Source organism: Prenolepis imparis, unplaced genomic scaffold, assembly GCF_030444845.1.
Source record: "Prenolepis imparis isolate NDT839.2.m4 unplaced genomic scaffold, iyPreImpa1.0 SCAF_8, whole genome shotgun sequence".
In the NCBI taxonomy this organism is placed as follows: domain Eukaryota; kingdom Metazoa; phylum Arthropoda; class Insecta; order Hymenoptera; family Formicidae; genus Prenolepis; species Prenolepis imparis.
Window position 1 is genome coordinate 9,966,910 of NW_028141166.1, and position 21,861 is coordinate 9,988,770.

A 21,861-nucleotide genomic window follows, 5' to 3' on the forward strand; every position below is an offset into this window, starting at 1 on the left:
GCAGTGACTGCGCGAGAGAAAGTTGATAATTTCCCGTCGACGGAGTGTTTCACTGGAATGAAAGATATTAGCGCGCTTCGTAGTAAGCGACGAAGGTGTTAATGACATCTAAGTGTGGTCGAGGGATGCTTGAAAGACTCTCACTAGATTGTCGTGATAATCTTAACGGCTTTACTATTCAAATTTTCTCTACTGTATAATTTCAACTAGCGACTTGGAGAGAATGTTGGAAATTAATTAAGATACTTATATGTAACATCTTCTTTTGAAACACTTTATTTCAGTCTAGCTGGAATTAATAGATGTATATTGTAAATTAAATAGCACAATATATAAAATAGCGATAGTTTTTTAGAAATATTTTCTATCAAAATTGCAAATTTGAATATTGATTAAATAGATAATTATCGAAATTTTCAGATAACTACATTTTTATCACAAAACTAGAAAAATTCTTATCAATTAGAGTATCAGATTATGCGTCGATAACGTATCCTTTCACATATGTATTCTGTTAATTAGAAAAAATTAGAAGGCAAGGTTCATCATAAATGAAAATTCATAAATAACTAGACCGACTATAAATTGCCGTTTGAAGTTGAATGTGTGGCATTTGCACGCGCACTTAGATTGCGTCAAAGACGAGCTTCCTATTTTACTACGGAATACCGGTCACTTAACGGAGGCGAATAGAGGAAGATCGTAGTCGGTTTCCGGATGAAACGTTAGAAACCCCGGTATGCGGGGATGACCGAGCGAACGATTGGCTACTCTTAGTTGGTATTCAGTTGATTCCTCCTACAGAATATATGTATAAGCGTGCATTGCCGCTTACAAAGGAACGCGTTGGCGAACGGCGATATTCGGCGCACGAGATGTTCCGTTTTAGCAAGCAGTGTCGACAAGGCTATAGACAAACGGCTATAGCAAAGCGCGGAATTCCAAAGAGTCGAGGAAATCTCGTTTCCATTGTTTGTAATCGAGATTTAATATCGATGCGATTCTCTCCATCGCATCGGCGCGCGAGAAGAATACATTTGCTCCGAAAGTTCCGAATCATCCACCCGAGTGCATGGCACGTCACGATTTCGGGTGTACCATTTTGTACCGTTTACAATACGAGTTATATAATTACCGCGAAGAGTTTAATTGAAAAAAAATACGTTCTATTGTTTTAACCGATTCCACGTTCGCGACGAGAGTTTTCCGAGACTCTAAAATCTCCTACGGGAATTCCTCGCAGTCGAATTTTGTCCGCTTAAAACTCGTTTGTTCTACTGAATTTTTCGTAATAAGCGTCTCGAGTATAATTCACACACGTACAACTGTTACATTATCGTTGTCTCACGAAAATTTGCTCTGATAAATACAAAAATTATTTTATTATCTGTGTTAATAATTTTATTAATTAATTTTGCATTACTGTTTAACCAAAAAACAATGATTTTTATTCAATAACAGTGGTTTCTCGCAGTTGAATTTTGTCCGCTTAAATCTCGCTTATTCTACTGAATTTTTGATATAATAAGAGTCTCGAATATAATTCATATACACGTACAGCTGTTTCATTATCGTTGTATCACCTCTGATAGATATAAAAATTGTTTTATTATCTGTTAATAATTTTATTAATTAATTTTGCATTACCGTTCAACCAAATAACAATGATTTTTATTCAATAACAGTGGTTTCTCGCAATTGAATTTTGTTCGCTTAAAACTCGCTTATTCTACTGAATTTTTGATATAATAAGCGTCTCAAATATAATTCATATACACGTACAGCTGTTTCATTATCGTTGTATCACCTCTGATAGATATAAAAATTGTTTTATTATCTGTTAATAATTTTATTAATTAATTTTGCATTACCGTTCAACCAAATAACAATGATTTTTATTCAATAACAGTGGTTTCTCGCAATTGAATTTTGTTGGCTTAAAACTCGCTTATTCTACTGAATTTTTGATATAATAAGCGTCTCGAATATAATTCATATACACGTACAGCTGTTTTATTATTGTTGTATCACGAAAATTTGCTCTGATAAATATAAAAATTATTTTATTATCTGTTAATGATTTTATTAATTAATTTTGCATTACCGTTCAACCAAATAACAATGATTTTTATTCACTCCGAGGACCGCCTTACGCGGAGCGCGACATGTGCTCGATTAACGGCTGACCGCTTAGTCGATGGCGCCCAATCGTACGTATAAAAAAACGCGTCCCAGTATTTTCTCGGTGCGATCTCAATCTCGTGTAATCTATTGGAACTAGTCTTACGTACTAAGAAAAGAAAAGGCTGTATTTGCGAAAAATTTCTTTCTCACGTGTCCGAAGTTTTTTATATACATTGGTGCGAAGTTTTATTTGTACAATCTGCGCCGTAAAATAAAGGCTTGTTCAATCACGTAAATGTGTAAATCGGAATTTTTTTTAGGCTCGAACGTGATTGACAGGCAATCACTCCAATTTGAAGAAATTATACGTTTATTTTGTTATCGCTTGTACACAAAAAAAATTCTCGTATCGCGTAAAGAGACAACGACATTGATAATTGTATTGAATGATTGCGAAAAAAGCAGAATGTTCATCTCGCTCAACGTGTTGCGCAAAAAAGCAATATACGGAACAGAATTGCTATCTAAAAACGGAATCGAAAATTTCGTACGAATGCTGCACACAGAACACAATTCGGCGCGTACATGACAAAAAACGACGTTTCAACTCTACCATCAGTTTCGTCCAAGCTGCGTCGTCAATCTACATCGCTTTACTTTAGGTTTTACGCTTTTAAACAAAGATATCCAACACGTGTACCTAATATATCGCGGAAATAAATTAGGGCAGTTAGTCGTGCGAAAAAAGGCAGCTTCGCACGGCACGTCTGACTCTGAAGAAAATACGTAATGAAATGGGGAACGCGCGCTGGGGAACAAAAATGTACAACGTGGCGTGTAGGCATCTTAGCGTAGAATTAGAGCGTAAGAATGGGAACGTTCCAGCACGCGCGCGAGCGCACTATCGATCATCAAGCTGGCTGTGTTTTTCTCGGGCACGTACGGGATTCGCCCCAAAGTGTTTTAGAAAGCATTCTTTCAGCGCGACGTTAAACTAAGGGATCGACCTTACACGTTTGGCCCGACACGGCGATAGGTTAAGCTCGGTTTAAAATTCGGCGGGACGCATGGTAGCCACTCGATGGAAATCTGTTTGTCGAAAGGATGAACTGCCGCTTGCTATTCTGCCGCTACCGTTACCGGGAAACACTGTAACTTCCGGCATGACGCCGTGACATAATCCGTCCGTATGATGAGTTGCGAGAACTGTTAGCGATGATAAACGTGTAGCACGAGCTTGTCGTAACTTTTTGACTTATGACAAAGTATGAGTCGAGAGAGCAAGGGAGAGGGGAAGGGGAGGGGGTATATTCTGTTGCCATTTCAGCGAATTTCGATCCACTCTGGTATTAATCACCACCGGCGGTAAATAAACCCGGCCAAATTTATTGTTCGTCTCGATGCTGCGAGATATTAACTATGCGCCGTATGCTTAGATGCATGTTTACGCGTACGTTATACATATCAGCAAGACCAATCACTGAGCATGACAAGACTAATTAAAGACAGATGTACTGAATCACAGTTATTGAATAGAAATCATTGTTGCTTGGTTGGACGATAAAGCAAAATTAATTAACAAAAATTTTTGACAGATAATATATAGAACAATTTTTTTCAGATATCAGAGCAAATTTTTGGGAGACAATGATAATGAAACATGTATGTGTATGAATTTTATTCGAGACCGCTTATTATACGAAAAATTCAGTAGAATAAGCGAGTTTTAAGCATAATTAAATTGCAAGAAATTATTGTTATTGAATAGAGATCATTGTTAGATGGTAAAGCAAAATTAATTAACAAAATCATTGACAGATAATATAAAACAATTTTTTCAAATAACAGAGCAAATTTTTGCAAGACAATGATAATGAAACAGCTGTACATGTGCATGAATTATATTCGAGACGCTTATTATATGAAAAATTCAGTAGAATAAGCGAATTTTAAGCGGACAAAATTCAACTGCGAGAAACCACTGTTATTGAATAAAAATCATTGTTACTTGGTTGAACGGTAATGCAAAATTCAGTAGAATAAGCGAATTTTAAGCGGACAAAATTCAACTGCGAGAAACCAGTCTTTGAATAAAAATCATTGTTACTTGATTGAACAGTAATGCAAAATTAATTAATAAAATCATTAACAGATAATAAAACAATTTTTATATCAGAATAAATTTTTGTGAAACAACGATAATGAAACAGCTGTACGTGTGTACAAATTATATTCGACGCTTATTATACGAATAATTCAGTAGAACATGCGAGTTTTAAGCGGACAAAATTCAACTGAGAGAAACCACTGTTATTGAATAAAAATTCATTGTTACTTGGTTGAACGGTAATGCAAAATTAATTAATAAAATCATTAACAGATAATAAAACAATTTTTATATCTATCAGAGCAAATTTTTGTGAGACAACGATAATGAAACAGCTGTACGTGTGTATTAATTATATTCGAGACGCTTATTATACGAATAATTCAGTAGAATAAGCGAATTTTAAGCGGACAAAATTCAATTGTGAGAAACCACTGTTATTGAATAAAAATCATTGTTATTTGGTTTAACGGTAATGCAAAATTAATTAATAAAATCATTAACAGATAATAAAACAATTTTTATATCTATCAGAGCAAATTTTCGTGATACAACGATTAACAGCTGTACGTGTGTTTGAATTATATTCGAGATGCTTATTATATGAAAAATTCAGTAGAATAAGCAAATTTTAAGCTGACAAAATTCAACTGAGAGAAACAGCTAGTGAACATAGCACCCGACTTTTAAAAAATTAATTTTTTAAAACGGAAAATGATAGCATTTCGTTTGTAGTTGTTTGTAGTAACAATAATTTTGTTTGTAGTTTTATCAATTAATAAATTTAAAAAAATTTTTAAATGTCTCACACCCGACATTGAGATATCGAAAATCCGCTTGCGGAGTCTTCTTTAGAATCGTTTGTAGTTGTGTAGTGATTTTTCTTTCGTTTGTAGTTGAGCGGTTCAAAAGTTATAAGCAATTGTTTATTAATCCAAGAGGTAAATTTGTCAATTTTTATGATATCGCGAATCCGCTCGCGCAGTCTTCTTTAAAATGACAATTGTTTATAACTTTTGAACTGCTCAACTACAAACAAAAGGAAAATCACTACAAACAACTACAAACGATTCTAAAGAAGACTGCGCAAGCGGATTTGAAAAATCTTTAAAATTAACACGAATAAATAAATGTTTATAACTTTTGAACCGCTCAACTACAAACAAAAGCAAAATCACTACAAACAACTACAAACGATTCTAAAGAAGACTGCGCAAGCGGATTTGCGATATCTTTAAAATTAACAAATTTACCTATTGGGCGAATAAACAATTGTTTATAACTTTTGAACCGCTCAACTACAAACGAAAGCAAAATCACTACAAACAATTACAAACGATTCTAAAGAAGACTGCGCAAGCGGATTTGCGATATCTTCAAAATTAACAAATTTACCTCTTGGACGAATAAACAATTGTTTATAATTTTTGAACCGCTCAACTACAAACGAAAGAAATATCACTACAAACAACTACAAACGATTCTAAAGAAGACTGCGCAAGCGGATTTGCGATATCTCAATGTCGAGTGCGTGTCATTTAAAAAATTTTTTTTATTTATTAATTGATAAAACTACAAACGAAATTATTGTTACTACAAACAACTACAAACGAAATGCTATCATTTTCCGTTTAAAAAAATTAATTTTTAAAAAGTCGGGTGCTAGGTTCATATAGCTAAATGATTTTTATTGATCTTTACGGTCCTGGTATCGCAAACCTAAGTAGTAAGCCCTGAGATTGGTCAGCCTAATCGCACCTACGTAGTCGGAAGTATACGAATACGTTGAGAGCGGACGCGAGGCGGAGACATATGTAAAATATTATGTTAAAAACGAAATATATATATATATACATATATAAAATAATCTTAATTAATTTTTACAGTCCTGCATCGCGACCGTAAGTAGTAAGCCCAAAGATTGATCAGTCTAATCGCAACTACGTGGTTGCAAATACGCGAATACATTGGGAGTGACCACGAATCGGAGACACGTGTAAAATATTATTTTTAAAAAAGCAAAATATATATAAAATGATCTTTATTGATCTTTACGATCCTTGTATCGCGAGCCTAAGTAGTAAGCCTAGAGACTGGTCAGCCTAATACGTTGAGAACAGACGCGAGGCGGAGACACGAGACACGTGTGAAATATTATTTAAAAAAACGAAATATATAAAAAATGGAAGTGATCTTCATTGATCTTTACGGTCCTTGTACCGCGAGCCTAAGTAGTAAGCCCAGAGATTGGTCAGCCTAATCGTACCTACGTGGACGAAAGTCGCGAATACATTGGAAGCTGGGCGGAGACGCGCCTGAAAATATTATTTAAAAAAACAAAACATATAAAATGATTCTTTATTAATCTTTACGATCCTGTATCGCGAGCTTAAGTAGCAAGTCCAGAGACTGGTCAGCCTAATCGCAACATTAACCAATTGTTTATAATTTTTGAACCGCTCAACTACAAACGAAAGGAAAATCACTACAAACAACTACAAACGATTCTAAAGAAGACTGCGCAAGCGGATTTGCGATATCTCAATGTCGGGTGCGAATCATTTAAAAAATTTTTTTTATTTATTAATTGATAGAACTACAAACGAAATTATTGTTACTACAAACAACTACAAACGAAATGCTATCATTTTCCATTTAAAAAAATTAATTTTTAAAAAGTCGGGTGCTAGATTCACATAGCTGAGAGAAACCACTGTTATTGAATAAAAATCATTGTTACTTGGTTAAACAGTAATGCAAAATTAATTAATAAAATCATTAACAGATAATAAAACAATTTTTATATCTATCAGAGCAAATTTTTGTGAGACAACGATAATAAAACAGCTGTACGTGTGTATGAATTATATTCGAGACGCTTATTATACGAATAATTCAGTAGAATAAGCGAGTTTTAAGCGGACAAAATTCAATTGCGAGAAACCACTGTTTAGAGCAGATTCCTTTCTATGCCTATCTATAGCCGCGACCGATAAGTTTCTCGTGGGCGGTGGACATTTCTAACCAGGTCGGCGACGCTTCGCGACTCTCACAGAAACTTTCGTTTGTTGGAACAGTCTCGCTGGCTTCTCCGCGGGATTTGCGCCGGATCAAGCCCTAATCTCTCTTGAATTTTAATGACGCCAGCCGGACAAGCGTGCCTCTATGTGCATATGTGCGTTTTTAACCGCGTACGGTGACTGTTCTATGTCAGTCGTATATTTTACTCATTTACCTTTGAGGTATACTTGGAGAATGTGAATACCCATTGTATATACTATATGCGTTATTATTTAATTATATTAATATGAAATGTTACGTATTCGAGCCTTTAGCTTCCGCGTACGCGCGATTTTTACGTTTTTCGCAGGGATTATTAGCGTACTGTGCTTTTAATTAATTCTCACGCTAAAATCAAAGCAGACCGTGTTCTATGAAATTAAATTCGCGGCCTGCCGCCGGAGGATACATTAAAAATATGAGCCGAGTAATTTAATTAGAAGAAATAGTGAAAGTATTAACGTTTTTTTTTTTTTTTTTTGCGTATCGTATATTTAATATGGTACATCCGAGATGTGTTAACCAACTAATTGGCAAAATTCCTATTCATATATCTTTGTAAAACTTAGACAAATACTGATAACATTGATATCAACGCCGAATATAAAAATTCGCGATCAATTAACAAAGATAGAGATGGAAAATTTTTTTCAATCTCATATACATACACGTGGAAAATTGATATTCGCAATTCGAGGTTGACGAGCCGATAACCATTGTTGTGCCCTATTTGATCACGTTGTCATTTTTCAGGTTGAAAATTGCGATTCGTTACTATACGTGCAATGCAATCAATAAAGCCATTACTTATGTATCAATATTTACAAGTCGCGCGTATCGATTCTGTCAGCGAAAATGATTTCGGCAATTCTCGGGAATGAAATTTTCAACGCGCGTGAAATTTACTTTATCGGTCTTTAAAATACCGATAACGTAAGACGTCTGATTGTATCACGTCGTCGGAGCGAACTGAACTCGCACCGTGCATGGAAAGCGCGGAAGTCGATTAATCGACCTCGCATGCATGTCGGCGGCGCCGGCGAGAAAACTGTCAAGTTGAAACGTTATCACCGTCAGCCGCAGTGGCCATAAAAATTAGTTTTATATGAAGTTATCGATTTTCCATCGTAGCACGGGCGACATCTTTATTATGGTAAGGGCCCAGGTACGCTCGCGCACCGGAGTTTATGGATGTAAAAAATTGTTTAAGCCCGTCGTGTGTCATGGGACGAAATTCACCGCGCCTTATTCTCTTATTGCGCTCGTTGAAATTCAGTGCGCAGCGTAGCGACACTTCGCTCGCGCACACATACGATGCAATATTAAAATTATCATTCTTATTGTATAAAAAAAAAGATAGAGATGAATTTTCCGCTCAAATCGTATATTAGAAAAAAGAGAGATATTTTTTTTGTTTTCATACATTTTAATAATTTATATCCGCGCTGATCGAAGAGAGCAATTTTTACGTTGCGTTGTTTTATATGCATTTTGGATGCTCCAGGCTCGATTCGGGTGCATTCGGTTGCGACGACACGCTCTTAAAATAGGCTTGAAGGCCTCGTGCTGGACGTGGTTAATGTATCGGATCCGGGTGTGATATCGGATTTTAGATCGAATGAGGATATCGAATCTGCGTGAACGCGCGCGACACCAAAATCGATTAATCGACACCGTGTAGGACATCGCCGACTACACAACCCCCCGGTTTTACGATCGGGGCAGCCGAAACTCGGGCTCGGTCCCTTCGCCGAAGAATATCTCAGGTGCCGCATCCGACGTCATCGCCAGTCATCGCGAATACGCGATAACGAGCGGATAATCCCTCGCCACGCGATATCGCGGACATTATCGTCGCGACATTCACCCGACGCGATGATCGGAATAACTCGAATCGTATCCCCATCGTTTACGAGCTCGTAACGGCGCATGATTTTGGAGTCGTGGAGTATCGCACGGTCTGCTGCTCCTCCGCGAGAAACTCCACGATATGCCGGGACAATTCTCTTTAGAGACATGCGTTTTTCTCTCGTGCACCAATTCTTCCCCCGATCGTAATTTTCGCCAACGTTCGCCCGGCGATCCCGCCCGTTCTTCGCGTCCGCCAATAAATTTTACGATTGCTTATACAGCATTACCCGGGCAAGGCGATAATGCAAATAGGCCTTAAATTGCGAATCGCCGCCCCATCGGTATATTGCGAAACGTTATTAAATTCTCCGCGTCTAACTTTCGATAACTTCATTTAAAACTCGGTAATCGTTTAATGCCTGTGTTATCTGCTGGTTATTGAGTTGAGATACTTTCACGAATGGACGCTCGCTAGTTATCCGTCGACGACTATGGTCGAAATCGATCGAGCTCGGAATAGCGCATGTGTCGCGATACACAATCAGAGAGTGAACTATGAAAATACACAAGTAAAGGAGGATACATATATTAACAGAAAAAAAATTATAATAAGCGTCAGCGGATAATTATTGCAAAAATTAAAGAAGCGTCTTACTTTAGAAAGCGTCAAGTATTTTGCATTGCATCGATATTCTACAATAAGCACTATAATAAAAAAAATTCACTTCTTTTACTCGGAACACAGCTTTAAGATGTTTTTTCATAATTATATAAGGCATTAAATTCGGTTGATGCAATTGTCCCCGCCGTAGTAAGTACGTTGCCGGCATTCCAGTTAAGCGAATTAACCCGTAACATGTCGAGGGAAAACTAAGTTGCGCGCGTACGCGCGTTACCCGATTGTTAATATGCGATAATTTCGTTTTGGCAACCTCAATGATTGCAACAACCGTACTCTACGCATTAATGTCTTTTATAGTTGGGCAAAGTACTACGCTCGCCGTCGTCATAAGTGAAATGGTTTTGAAATTAACTCATAATACGACGAGAAATTTAATAACTTCTCATTGACGCGCTGAACTACTCTCTGCCGAGTTCTTCACTACTCGGCAATTTCATTTAAACAATCGTAGCTTCATCTCTGCGTCGGGTAATTGCCACAATTGCACGCGCCGACAATTCCTCTCTCTCTCTGCCGTAATTTTATAAAAATCTATCCAACTGTAAATTTATATTTTATTGACAACGTGACAGTTTAGCGCGCGTTATATTACGTTAATCGTATAATTAATCAATCAAGGGATTAATAGGGATCAAAAGCTTAAAAATAAAAACACTTATCTGTAAATATCTATAAAAGTTTCGATACGAGATTATTACCGGATGTGTTAAGTGGCGATTAAATCTCAACAACTCGTCGCGCGCGTACATTATATATATATATATATATATATATATGTATATACACATATATATCGACATAACTTCTATTAATACATTATACCAAAGTTATAAAGAGGAGAGGAAGAGAGAGCAGGTAACGAGACGAGGATATAGAGTGTCGCGTAATTGGAACATAATTGGTATCGGAGCATGCCACGCAACACGGACTTCTATCGAACGTATATGAAATTCTGCCAATACACTTTATTGCTCGCTAATTATTATACGTAATTAATGAGCGCTCGGGGAAAATTCTGCACGGACAGTTAACGATTTCCCAAACTCGCAGCCGGCGTTTCTTGCGATACACCGACACGTGACGCACGTCACGCATAGTGTTCATTTATGATCGTCGTATCTCGAAATCACGTTCGGCATCAATTAAATAATTGAACGCGCGCGAGTGTTCAATAATAACTGAAGTACCGCAAGAGAGTCGGACTTTTATCGCTGCTAATAATAAATCAAACGCGGCGTAAGGAAGGCTACGAGGCATAAAAGATGCATGCTCTTAAAAGTGGGCCGATAGAACATCATCACGAGAACGATCGAACCCTCGGCATCTCTCCATCCATCAGCAACTTTTCATAAAACAATGCCCCTTGCTCACTCGTGAAAGAGCGTTCTTAGGTGAAAGCTCCCTTAATCGCCGGATATAAAAGCGGGCCTAAACAGTTTGCGCAGGCACGTTGTAACCGTTGCTAATTTAGCGGCGTGGGCGCCGTCAAGCGATGAATATTACACGTCTGGCCGTGATCCAAATCTGGCGGCTGCGCACACGATTATCCGCAACGACCACGATGTTTGAACAGTGTGAGAAATCCGTTTTCCTTTTTTTCTTTTTTTTTATAACCGTGTTTTCGCAAAGCATACGATATAAATAAAATATGTAGAATAATATATAATAAGATAAGAGAATGAAAATATTGTATGTGTTTTTTTTTATATGAGACTATTATAGAGACTAATTAACTATTTTATTTTTGTTATTATATCTGCCTTTGTGTGATTTTTTTAAAATTATTATTACAACACTCTGTTCTGCTTTTATTACGCATTGGATATGTAACATTGTATTTTCTGTTCCTCATATCTTATTTTTATGTCTCGTGTTTCTCATTGTGACAGTTACGTATCTCTCGTAAGTAGTACGAGTCAATCGCTATACGCGCGCTCTCTCAATACATGAGACTATCCCGTCAAAACATATTTTCACCACCTTTTATTCATTTATTCGGATATTCTAGTCACCCAATTGCTTCCGCGACACCGTAAAAGCGGGCGACTTTGCCAGAGGCAAAACAACAATGCGGGACGATCTAAGGTGGTATGTTATCGATATTCACAATATTCTCCGTGTGTATTCGCTTACCTCAAAATTCGACGAAACTCGGGAACGTGTTAAAGGTAGCGAGCGAGAATTTGCGAACAGTGTAATCAATTACATATGCTTTGTGCAATATTGTGCCGATTTTGAGGTAAGCGAATATACACGGGGATATTACGAGAGTATCGATAACACACCACCTTCATCGTCCCGTGTCGTCGTTTTGCCTCTAAGTGGCAAAGTCGTCCGCTTCTACTGTATCACTTGGGAGCAATTGGGCGATTAAAGCACCCGAATAACTATGAAATTGCATTTAGAGTATTTTGTTACACGATTGCACGCGAAGACTTTCTAGAAGTATTTACGAGTATGGCAAGCCTATTATCATAGTATGTGATATATAACTTTATTCCTAAAAATTATAAATTGATTTATCGGAATAAGTCTGAAAAAAATTTAATTTTTTTTACGTTTTAAAATTAATCAGGATATATTTTCATTTTATCATTATATTAATGCGATTAATATATTATCTAGACGATGCAAAGAGTATAGTTTAAACAAACATCGCACCGTTATTTAATATTTCCATAGTAAGGCGGAAAATGTATGGGATCATCCTTGCCATCGATTTCATCTCGATATAGAATTCTATCTCGGAAGGGTTATACCTCATACTCGACGTCAGTCGCATTTCCTTTATCTCTCGTCCAAGATCGCAAGTCGACGACAAGAGAGAACGAGTTGCGACCCTTCGTATCGTCGATAAGCCGCCGATAATTCCAATCAGTCGCTTCCGGGTAACGTCACCGACGATCCGTCGCATTACTGGCGCACACATACACATACACACAGACACACACGAGTATGTTGAACGACTCGACGACGGACGCGCTTATGTCACGCGGGGGAAAACCGGTGTCTCGCCCGTAACCCCTAATCTTGGCAATTTTCATATCCTGTAAGCACTCGAGAAGTCGGAGGGGAGGGATTCGGGGCTGCGAAAGATGCTTAGTCGGCTGATGCTGCTATCGCGTTAGGTTGCGACAGCGGTCGCAGCGGCAGGCTTGTATTAGTCTGGAGTGTCCTTAAGTCAACCTTTACCCGCACCCTAGACGAGCGTAAATTACGGATAAGAAGAGGATGCGATGTGCGCGCGCGCATGTACGAGTTATCGTTGTGTCGTTCCCCTTTTACGAGCGTAACATGCCTCTTCACGCGTCGCGCCGTGTCTCGGTCTCGCCTCGTCGTCTCGGCATTGCCTCAACTTGTCGCGGGAAAACTTGTCGAAATCGTTTCCACAAGGATGAGAATCGGCTCTCTCGGAGTCGTAAAACGTTATTGAATCTTTCGGGCCTTTTCGAGCACCTCGAGGCTTCACAATGAGGCGACAAGCTGGGAATGACAGTGTACGCTCGGAAAAAGAGTAGGTAGTCGCGATTCAATTGAGATTTTATTAGAGCGACCGAAAATTTTGATTTTCAACGATTGTATGATTTTGATAGATGCGTGTTGCTGCAACCTCTCTCTCTCTCTCTCTCTCTCTCTCCTTTCGGAGAAATCTTCCAAAATCGTTTTCCGCGACGCTGAACATGCGAGTCGCCTCTTTGGATCGTAAAATCTTATTCAATCTTTTCGGGCTGAAGCTCGAGATAAAGTCAACTGTAAAATTGGTACATTCAAAAGGAGCAAGTATTTGATGTAACAAAAGGATTTAATCTTGGAAACATCAAAGTTTTATGTGTAATGCGTGTTGAACAATTTTATAAATTTTTTCATACAGCGTGAGAAGCACGAATATTCGCGGGATGATTTGTGATTTGAAGTAAAATATATATAATACTGACAAATAATAAAATATATACCGAATAAAAATATGCAAAGGAGCAAAAGTATTATATCGTGATATAGACACTAGACGTACAAATGAATCAGCATATAATAAAAACGCAATTTATCGTTTTTCAATCAATCCTGCCTCGGCGCGTATGGTCCATATTTTTAAATCTGCAAATGTCTCTTGCACGCAGCTTATTGTTTCCCGGCCTTCCCATTATTTGCTCGCGTTAATCCGTCTGAATCAAACTAATTCTTCTACGCGGAATCGAGGTTTGCGCGCAATCTGCAATTACCAAGGCGTAAGGATGAATATATACTCAATGATTCGGATGTAGTATCAACGCCCTATACAATTGATACAAGTACGGAATTGCCAGTTAGCACGCGACCAATCTCCCTTAACAAGCACGCATTACGATAATAGTCTCATCTAAAGTCTTAATGCGGCCTAAATATTCCTTGGAGTTGGTGGTAAAAGTTAGTACCTAACCAGCGCGCCGTTATTATTGAGGCGGTAGTCGCTCTGCCATTCCTCGCCATGCTTAGCTAATGAGCCGAGCGCGTGTCCTGTACTTTCGATGAAAACAGAGTTAGTTCGCCGCAGAGCTCTCTCCCGCTGCCGCCATTCAGCGGTGAGCGACGACGAGTTTTGAAAGTGAATTTACGCAATTGCAAAGTTTGCGCGAGATTTCCGCGAGCGAAGGTCGCCGTAAGAAATCGTCGGAAAGAGCACTTTACCAAGCTCGAGGACTCGCTCCGCTACCCGCTCTATGTACTTACGTTAACGTTTCCCTCTCTGGAAGATCTATTACGATAATTCGTTTGTGTGTGTAATCGCGCGTCGGTGGTAATCGCGATAATTTCCGCCAGTCGTTTCCTCAGCGACTACTTGCGGTTCGCGAAGAGAAATCACGAACACGTGACGTGTGCGCGTCTATCGTAAATATTCGCGCGAATTTTATATAGTCGTTTGACAGCATTAAAAACAGATAGCTTTGATATTTCCTTCGCGAAATAAAAAAAAGAAATTAAATCCGCGCCGTGTTATATTTTTCTTCCGCGGGGCAAAATGCATGCACGCGTCGAGTTTATAAACAAAACGCAATTACGGCGGTTTATACTCGTTCATGAAGTAAACTGGCCGCGTCGGGCCACCGAGAGCTTATTCGACGACGAGCGAAACGTTGACGGATTTACGAAACTGTGTTACCCATTTTGATGCGGATAGAGATTAATTCGGGCCGTGTGCATTTTCCCGGTCGCTTGATTCGGACTTCTCGCGAATTCTCATAAAGCAAATTTATAGAATAGCAAAGTTAGCGGCACGACATATCCACCGCCGTTGGAATAAGTTGCCACGAAACATTATTAAGGACAATACTTACATTTTCAGCTGAAAATTCGCTGACTATAATTTTCGCCGCGCGAGCGCGATATTCTATCATCCGCTATATATATATATATATATTTCGCGGTTGCCGCTGTTTATACCCGAATACTGAGAATGCAATTTGCGCTATGTGAAAATGTAATTGCAGATCCGCGGATTATCTACGTGTGCGCGAAGCGTAGCTGCCTCGGCAGCGCTATTTTTCCGCTCTCCCTCTGAGGCGGATACTGTGTATTCCGCGCTTCGCAGGGGTAAGAATATAATCCTTGATGAGGCCCGGTAATGAATTTATTCGCCGGCGCCGCGGAGAGGAGATTGTGTCGAAATGCACGTCTCTACTTTCGATGGAAATCGAATTAGCCAGGCGCGGCCTGCGCGCTTGCACGTCGCGAGAGAGATAGTTCCGTTCGGTCACGAGTCCGCGCTCAGTTCTGCAAGTGAATTTGCGCAATCGCCAAGTTAGCCCGAACGTTCCGGCTCTTCGAGAGAGCGGAAGAAATCGTCAAGAACCGTACTTAGCCTTCCGACGAACTTCGGCGACTCTCTTCGAAACTTTTTCGTAATCGAGTTAATTTCATACCCGAAGCGTGATCTCGCTCGTTTTTCGCCGCGCTATCACTATTTGTTGAAAGTAGACATCGCGAGTTCGTGTGTAGTTGAAAAAAGATTTCGTGCTCGCACGTATGCGTATATTGTATATGTATATACGAAACAAAGAAAAATATATATGAAATACATATCCCAACGAGAGATATTAAACAAGTTTAATTAAACGAAATCACACTATATCGCTTGTTATATTAATTCTCCAACGCCGAAAACAAATATATATATATAATAATTTTATTCAAATCATTTTTTTCAAATATGATAGCTTCGTGTCATAACTTTTTGCGATAAATATTTTTTGTGAAAATAAAATTTAATCTTTCAAGGAAAATATTTTCTTTTTTTTTTTAACAAATTTAATTTTATATGTATAATCTGAATTTAACCTAAATAATATATACATACACTAAAGCGCGATATATCATTCGAAAAGCAACATCGCGATTCACATTTAATCTAAACTTAAATGGAAAGATGATACGCGCATGGCGGTTTATCTATGCAATGATTGGCACGTGATAGTACAATGACTTCATTCAATCGCCTGTTGATGCCGGTGGAGGTCAAATTAGCAAGATTGTAACGGACGATAAGGTTACCTTCTACAAGCATACATGGGGTTTAAACAGCACGAGGACATCAGCCTGCATCTGCGAAGGCGCCGATTAAGTGGTGTGGAGTGAAATGTAAACGCCACCATGGGTACTTGGAGGTCGTTTGCACCTTGTGTATCTTACACCACCTCACTTTAGAGGAGCAATCGTGTCACTCTCGTGTGATATCATAGGTGATACAGCTGCTAGATTTATAGAACTCGATAAAAGAAGAATGCTCTTAAACGGGAAATTTTTTTTATCGAGCTATTAATACTCTGTAAAGCATCATTTTTTTTAACATCGATATCGATTGCACTAATTAAAAGAGATAATGTCTATATTAATTTTCTTCTATTCTCGATAATAGATTTTTTTAGACGGTACGCAAATATTTATTGTCTTGAAAAAAAAAAATATTTCTATTCTCTCCAGCGTCCAAGATTACTTGAAATCTTCATCTTTAAGTATTTTTATCGCGATATGACAAAGTATGATGTACAAGAATTGCTTGTTAGTCTATATTAACGTCACTATATCTTTGATATTAATGCTATGCTTAATTGACAGCTTGTCAATAATATCATTCAAGAAGCAAAATAGAAGCACTTTTCTAACTTTTTTTTTTAAGAAACGCGATTCTCTGTAATAATTTCTTTCGAGAAAAGAGAAAACAAATTGCTTTTTCTTTGTCCGGTTATAATTCTCAAGTTTTATTCGTCTCACGCGTATCTGAGTTTAATATCACCGCTGCTTTAAGCGATAAATATGGTACACAGAAGATTATAAAATTTTAAATTTACCTCTAAGTACACCATAAACCGTTCTTCGTGCAGCTTGCATCTTTTCCTCATTTTTTCATAACATAAAGAAAGAGGTCAATAATAATGCGCTATTTCACGGTACAATATTTTACGCTTCCGTTCACAGAATGATAAATTACAATATTGATGCACGGATATCGATAATATTCTTTCATCAATATTTGCGTAACGAAGGAAAAAAGGAAAAAGTCAATAGAATATTAAAATAATACACACTCCTTCTCTCTCAGCTCTCTAACGATAATTAATCCATCGTCTGTTAATTAAATTTATATTCCAAACTGAGATAAAATAAAATGTTCGAATATCGATTCACGTGGAAAAAAGAAAAAAAAATCGGAAGATAATATATGCAGCTTTACGTAACTCAACGGAGGATCAAAGATCGCGTTAACAAAAATGATGGGTGAGAAAAAAACGAGTGACGCCCGATGTGCCAGCTTTGAAGGACGCGACAGCTGACCAGCCAGTAGTAGGAGGGTCTTACTATAGTACTTGTCGGGTGCAAGAACCTTTGCCAAGTAACCGACTCGACGGAAGGCCAGACGCGCTCAACGTCATGCTCGAACGTGGGCGGTGTTTGTCGGCGGTCTAACGACATCGAGACTTTAACCTGCAAACGCCGTAGCTACGTAAGCTACGTCGAGCGTAATGTAAACCTCGTGACAGCTGCCACTTCCGACTGCGTCTCGTTTTTCCATTTCGTTTTTCTCTTTCCTTCTTCTCGCGAGCGGATGCGCTAAAGGATTCGCGTTCAAGACGTGACGTTCGACGTCGTCTTGGAGCTTGACGCTTAAATTACGCGGGCTGACGGGACTCTTTCTTTTATACGCGAACATATTTTGGTGGCCGAGAGAAAAACGCGCACGTACGGCCCACCGTAGTATTTCGTCGAGTGCGAGAACCGTTAGAACCAGCAGTCTCGGAGTCGAGCGATGCGGGGGCGTGCACCTATGTAAATCACCTTGCTTGCTCTTGGCGATAAAACCCCGGTCGTACAAGGATTGTAATTATGGTCGGTGATATCGCAATTTCAACAACGTTGCACCAATGAGCGATCGTTACTCGCTAAATAGAACAAGCGATGACACGTATAGCGGAGTTTGAGTTATCATGATGTTGGGGGTTAGCGTGACGTCGCGATATTTTAGGATGAAAGATGTATCGTACTACGATCGAGAATTATTATTTCTCATCTGTGTTAGATAAATGTTTGTTGCATTTTGAACAATTTTTTTAAAATTAGCTTCAGCATAAATATTTTACAAAGAATTTCGTCGTTACTTTTATATCGGTGTCACAATTGTATTCCAATTGCAGCTGAGAGTTGAAATCATGATTTGTATTCTTGGTCAACCCGAAGAATAATTATTTAAGAGTTAATTAGAGAAGAGTTAATTACAGACGATGGCTATGACAATTGAGTGAAATCAACGTTTGGTGTGAGTTTCCTCCGGTTTCTGCAAATAGCGCCGTCACTTGCAGTAATACCGACCTAATGATATACAAGAGAAAGAGAGAGAGAGGGGGGAGAGAGAGAGACATAGTAAAAGAGACGGTACCGAGACGCAATTAGCATCTAGAATTACATAACGTTTCTGCATCTCGTGCTATTGTCATAGTCAAGCCAAACGAACGCGCATGACAAAGGATGACGCGGCGGAAAGGCGAAAAAGGTGGAAAAAGAAGAAGGAATGCCGGAGCTCAGAAAGGGAAAGATAGCGAAATATGCAGGCGCGAGATGATGCAAGAAAATTCCCGGGAGTAAGTCGAACGCATTCCGGGAGGAGCACGGAAAGCAACGGATGCAGTGAAGTAACTAACAATTCTACAGGTGCAGCTCGTCGGTGGAGTAAGGGGGAGACGAAGGAAATGCGGGAAAAAAGCGAGAGAATGTGAAAAGAGAGAAAAAATTCTCAAATCCGTTATCATATATATATTTATACAGACGTTATTATATTATATCAAAGATATACTGCGTACAATTCGAGGCAGAGGCAGAGATGCACCGGGCGAGATAATAATCGACCATCCCAGTCGTAGTCTAAAATAAGGGTGAACGACCCGTCTATATAAGTTGCCTTACGAACAACGGCCATTAAACGTTAGTTGCGCCACCGAATGCGCCCTGGCTCGGCAAAGTAGCTGCTGCGCAACCCGGAGAACGAAAGAATATCGGACGCGAAGCGTGTTACATGCGCGTCCGTCGTTGATCACGTCTTAATGTCCGCGGTGCATGTGTTCCGGTTTCTGCACGGTCACGTTCGGGACAAGCCGCGTTAAAACTCGTGCTTAACTTCCGATACGTCGACGACGTTAATCTCCGTTTGTACGGGCTGGATGCCCTCTTTGGCGGCCACCTGGTGCTGCACCGAAAGAGCGACTCCGAAGCATCGTGCGCGACGATCGTGTGCTTGTTTGAATCGCTAATATAGGAAAGCGTAAAACTATCTCATGAAAAGTAAGAAGAGTTAATGAGAAAGAATTAATTAATTCTCAAAAATTCTGAATTTTCTTCGATATCAGACGCTGATCGAATTTATTTTTACATTTTTCTTCTATTTCTATTTTCTTTATATTTTTTAATTTAATCATTTATACCGTAAGATATATATTCTCTTTCTTTTTTGAATGTTTAATATTACCTAACGTATTCGAAAAAAATTGGCTGTAAACTCGCGGAAGGAAACTCAGCGTTAAAATATCTATTTTCTGCATGGAAAAAAGGAGGATAATATATTTAATTAGTGTAAACGAGGATCGCGCGAAGCGAATATTCTTGTATCATAATAGCAAGCACGACGACGGAGCGCGTTAGCACACGATGTTTCGTTCTTGCACCGCGAACGATGCAATTTTCTAGGTACGTAAGCTAGAATGCGATTCCGTTGCCCGACGTGCATCCACCGTGGAGCATAATTTTCCCCCGTGCGTATTAGCTCGGGACTTTAGCGCAAAGTCTGCATCTCCTGGCTATCAAGCGTAATGTATTAATGTGGAAAATTAAAACGCATCCGTGTGAGAGAATGGAACTCTCTCGATTCGCGAGAATGTTCGATCGATGTAATTTCGAGTGGCATCGTATAATTACGCCGTCGTAACAATAGGTCTTTCCTTCCGTACAGAACACCGCAAAGCACAGCAAAGAGCGTCTCTGCGTGTAACCGCCGCCGTCGATTCGTCTTTGATCGTAGATGTAAACGAGAGAGACGTCGGAAACGCCCGGTTGTCGGTGCGCGCGTTACGTCGAGAGAACAACCGTGCGCGGTTAAGAAACTTAAAGCAACGCGGTATATTCACGATACGGCGGTATCTGTACTCTGTATCGCGCGCATAAGTATCCGCGAAATCAATTCCGCGGCATGCGATGTAAAATTGACTTCAGCTTTTCGCGTTGCAGAATTAATATATACGCGGCCGCATCATCGTTGTTAAGCTAACGAATTGATTTTCATAACGAGCAAACGTTTTCGTTCCGTTATTAATGCTACAATCGCTGAACTGCATCGTCTCGCAGTTTTTTTATATACCTTTTTTTTTTAACTGTGTTAACGCAATCCCAAATAGATATTTTTCATTTTTAAAAGTACATAATATAATTCTTCTTTTCAGTATTTCGTGCGATAATAAAATTCACGGTATATTTGTTTAACTTGTGAATAATTGTTAATACACGATGGAGAAATTAGATAATTTGCAAATAAGATTTCTGAAAATTTCTATGTATATCTGTAATATTCTTTTGACATTTATGTATATATTTTATTTATCATATGCTATTTATATTTAAAATTATTCCATAAAATTTTTGTTAAAATATGTCGCATTTATTATTATAATTTTTCGAAATGTAAATTTATCCAAACATTAATTATAATGAAAAAAAGGAAATATCTTTTAACTCGTTCACCTCAACTGGGAAAAAAAATGTACTGAAATAATCCAAATATATATATATATAGAGAAGCATAATGTCGAGTGCAATATTGACGCAATCTCGTCCCATTTTTTGCAAAATGCATCTTGCAATTCTGCATCGTGTTTCCGAAAAATGTGGCAATTAGTTGCATGCGTTGAGGATTGCAATTTCCGAAATTGTCCCGGGGAAATGATTCGTAAAATCGTCAGCGTGATTTTATCTCGTCGGTCGACGACGACAGCGACGGACGGGAGGGTTGACGACGAATTAAAGCCTCGACCAGTTGGTGGAGTCAAAACCACGGAAAGAGCGGATGTACGACCTGCCGCGTTCCCACGAAGGATTTAAGCCGCTTTGTCGCTCACGCCATCCGTTGCTTAATTAATTTTTCATTCGCTTTGGAGATTCCCCGCTGCGCGGCATATAATTGTATCTAACTCGCCCACGCATGCAAACGCGATCATTAAAGCGACCGCACGGGAAATTGATTATTTCAATATAAGCGCATTTGTCCCAATTCATATGAAATGGATTGCAGAAGAGCAACATCAATTCTAATATATAATAAACTATATATAACTATATATAATTAACTATATCTGTCTCCTAAGAAAAATACCACATTCTTAAAGCGTTTACATATTATAAATACGTAGAAAGGGATGTTAATTATAAGACTTTCACAACTCGCGAAATGAACAATTTTTCACTCACCGATACGTGCAATAGCGGAGTTGTAGTACACAGCATACATCTGAAAACAAAATATCCAAAT

General features: G+C 38.7%; 1 protein-coding gene and 1 long non-coding RNA gene across 3 annotated transcripts in view; one reads left to right on the plus strand and one right to left on the minus strand.

The window, feature by feature from the left end:
• Nucleotides 1-21,861, minus strand: part of LOC145939866 (uncharacterized) — a 103,734-nt gene that overhangs the window by 81,455 nt on the left and 418 nt on the right. Inside the window, exon 2 of the long non-coding RNA XR_014425912.1 lies at nt 21,801-21,840. This is a non-coding gene — a long non-coding RNA (uncharacterized LOC145939866). The remainder of the gene's footprint in view (nt 1-21,800; nt 21,841-21,861) is intronic.
• LOC145939863 (neural cell adhesion molecule 2) overlaps nt 1-21,861 on the plus strand; it is a 221,158-nt gene that overhangs the window by 2,419 nt on the left and 196,878 nt on the right. The gene's annotated exons all lie outside the window — the stretch shown is intronic.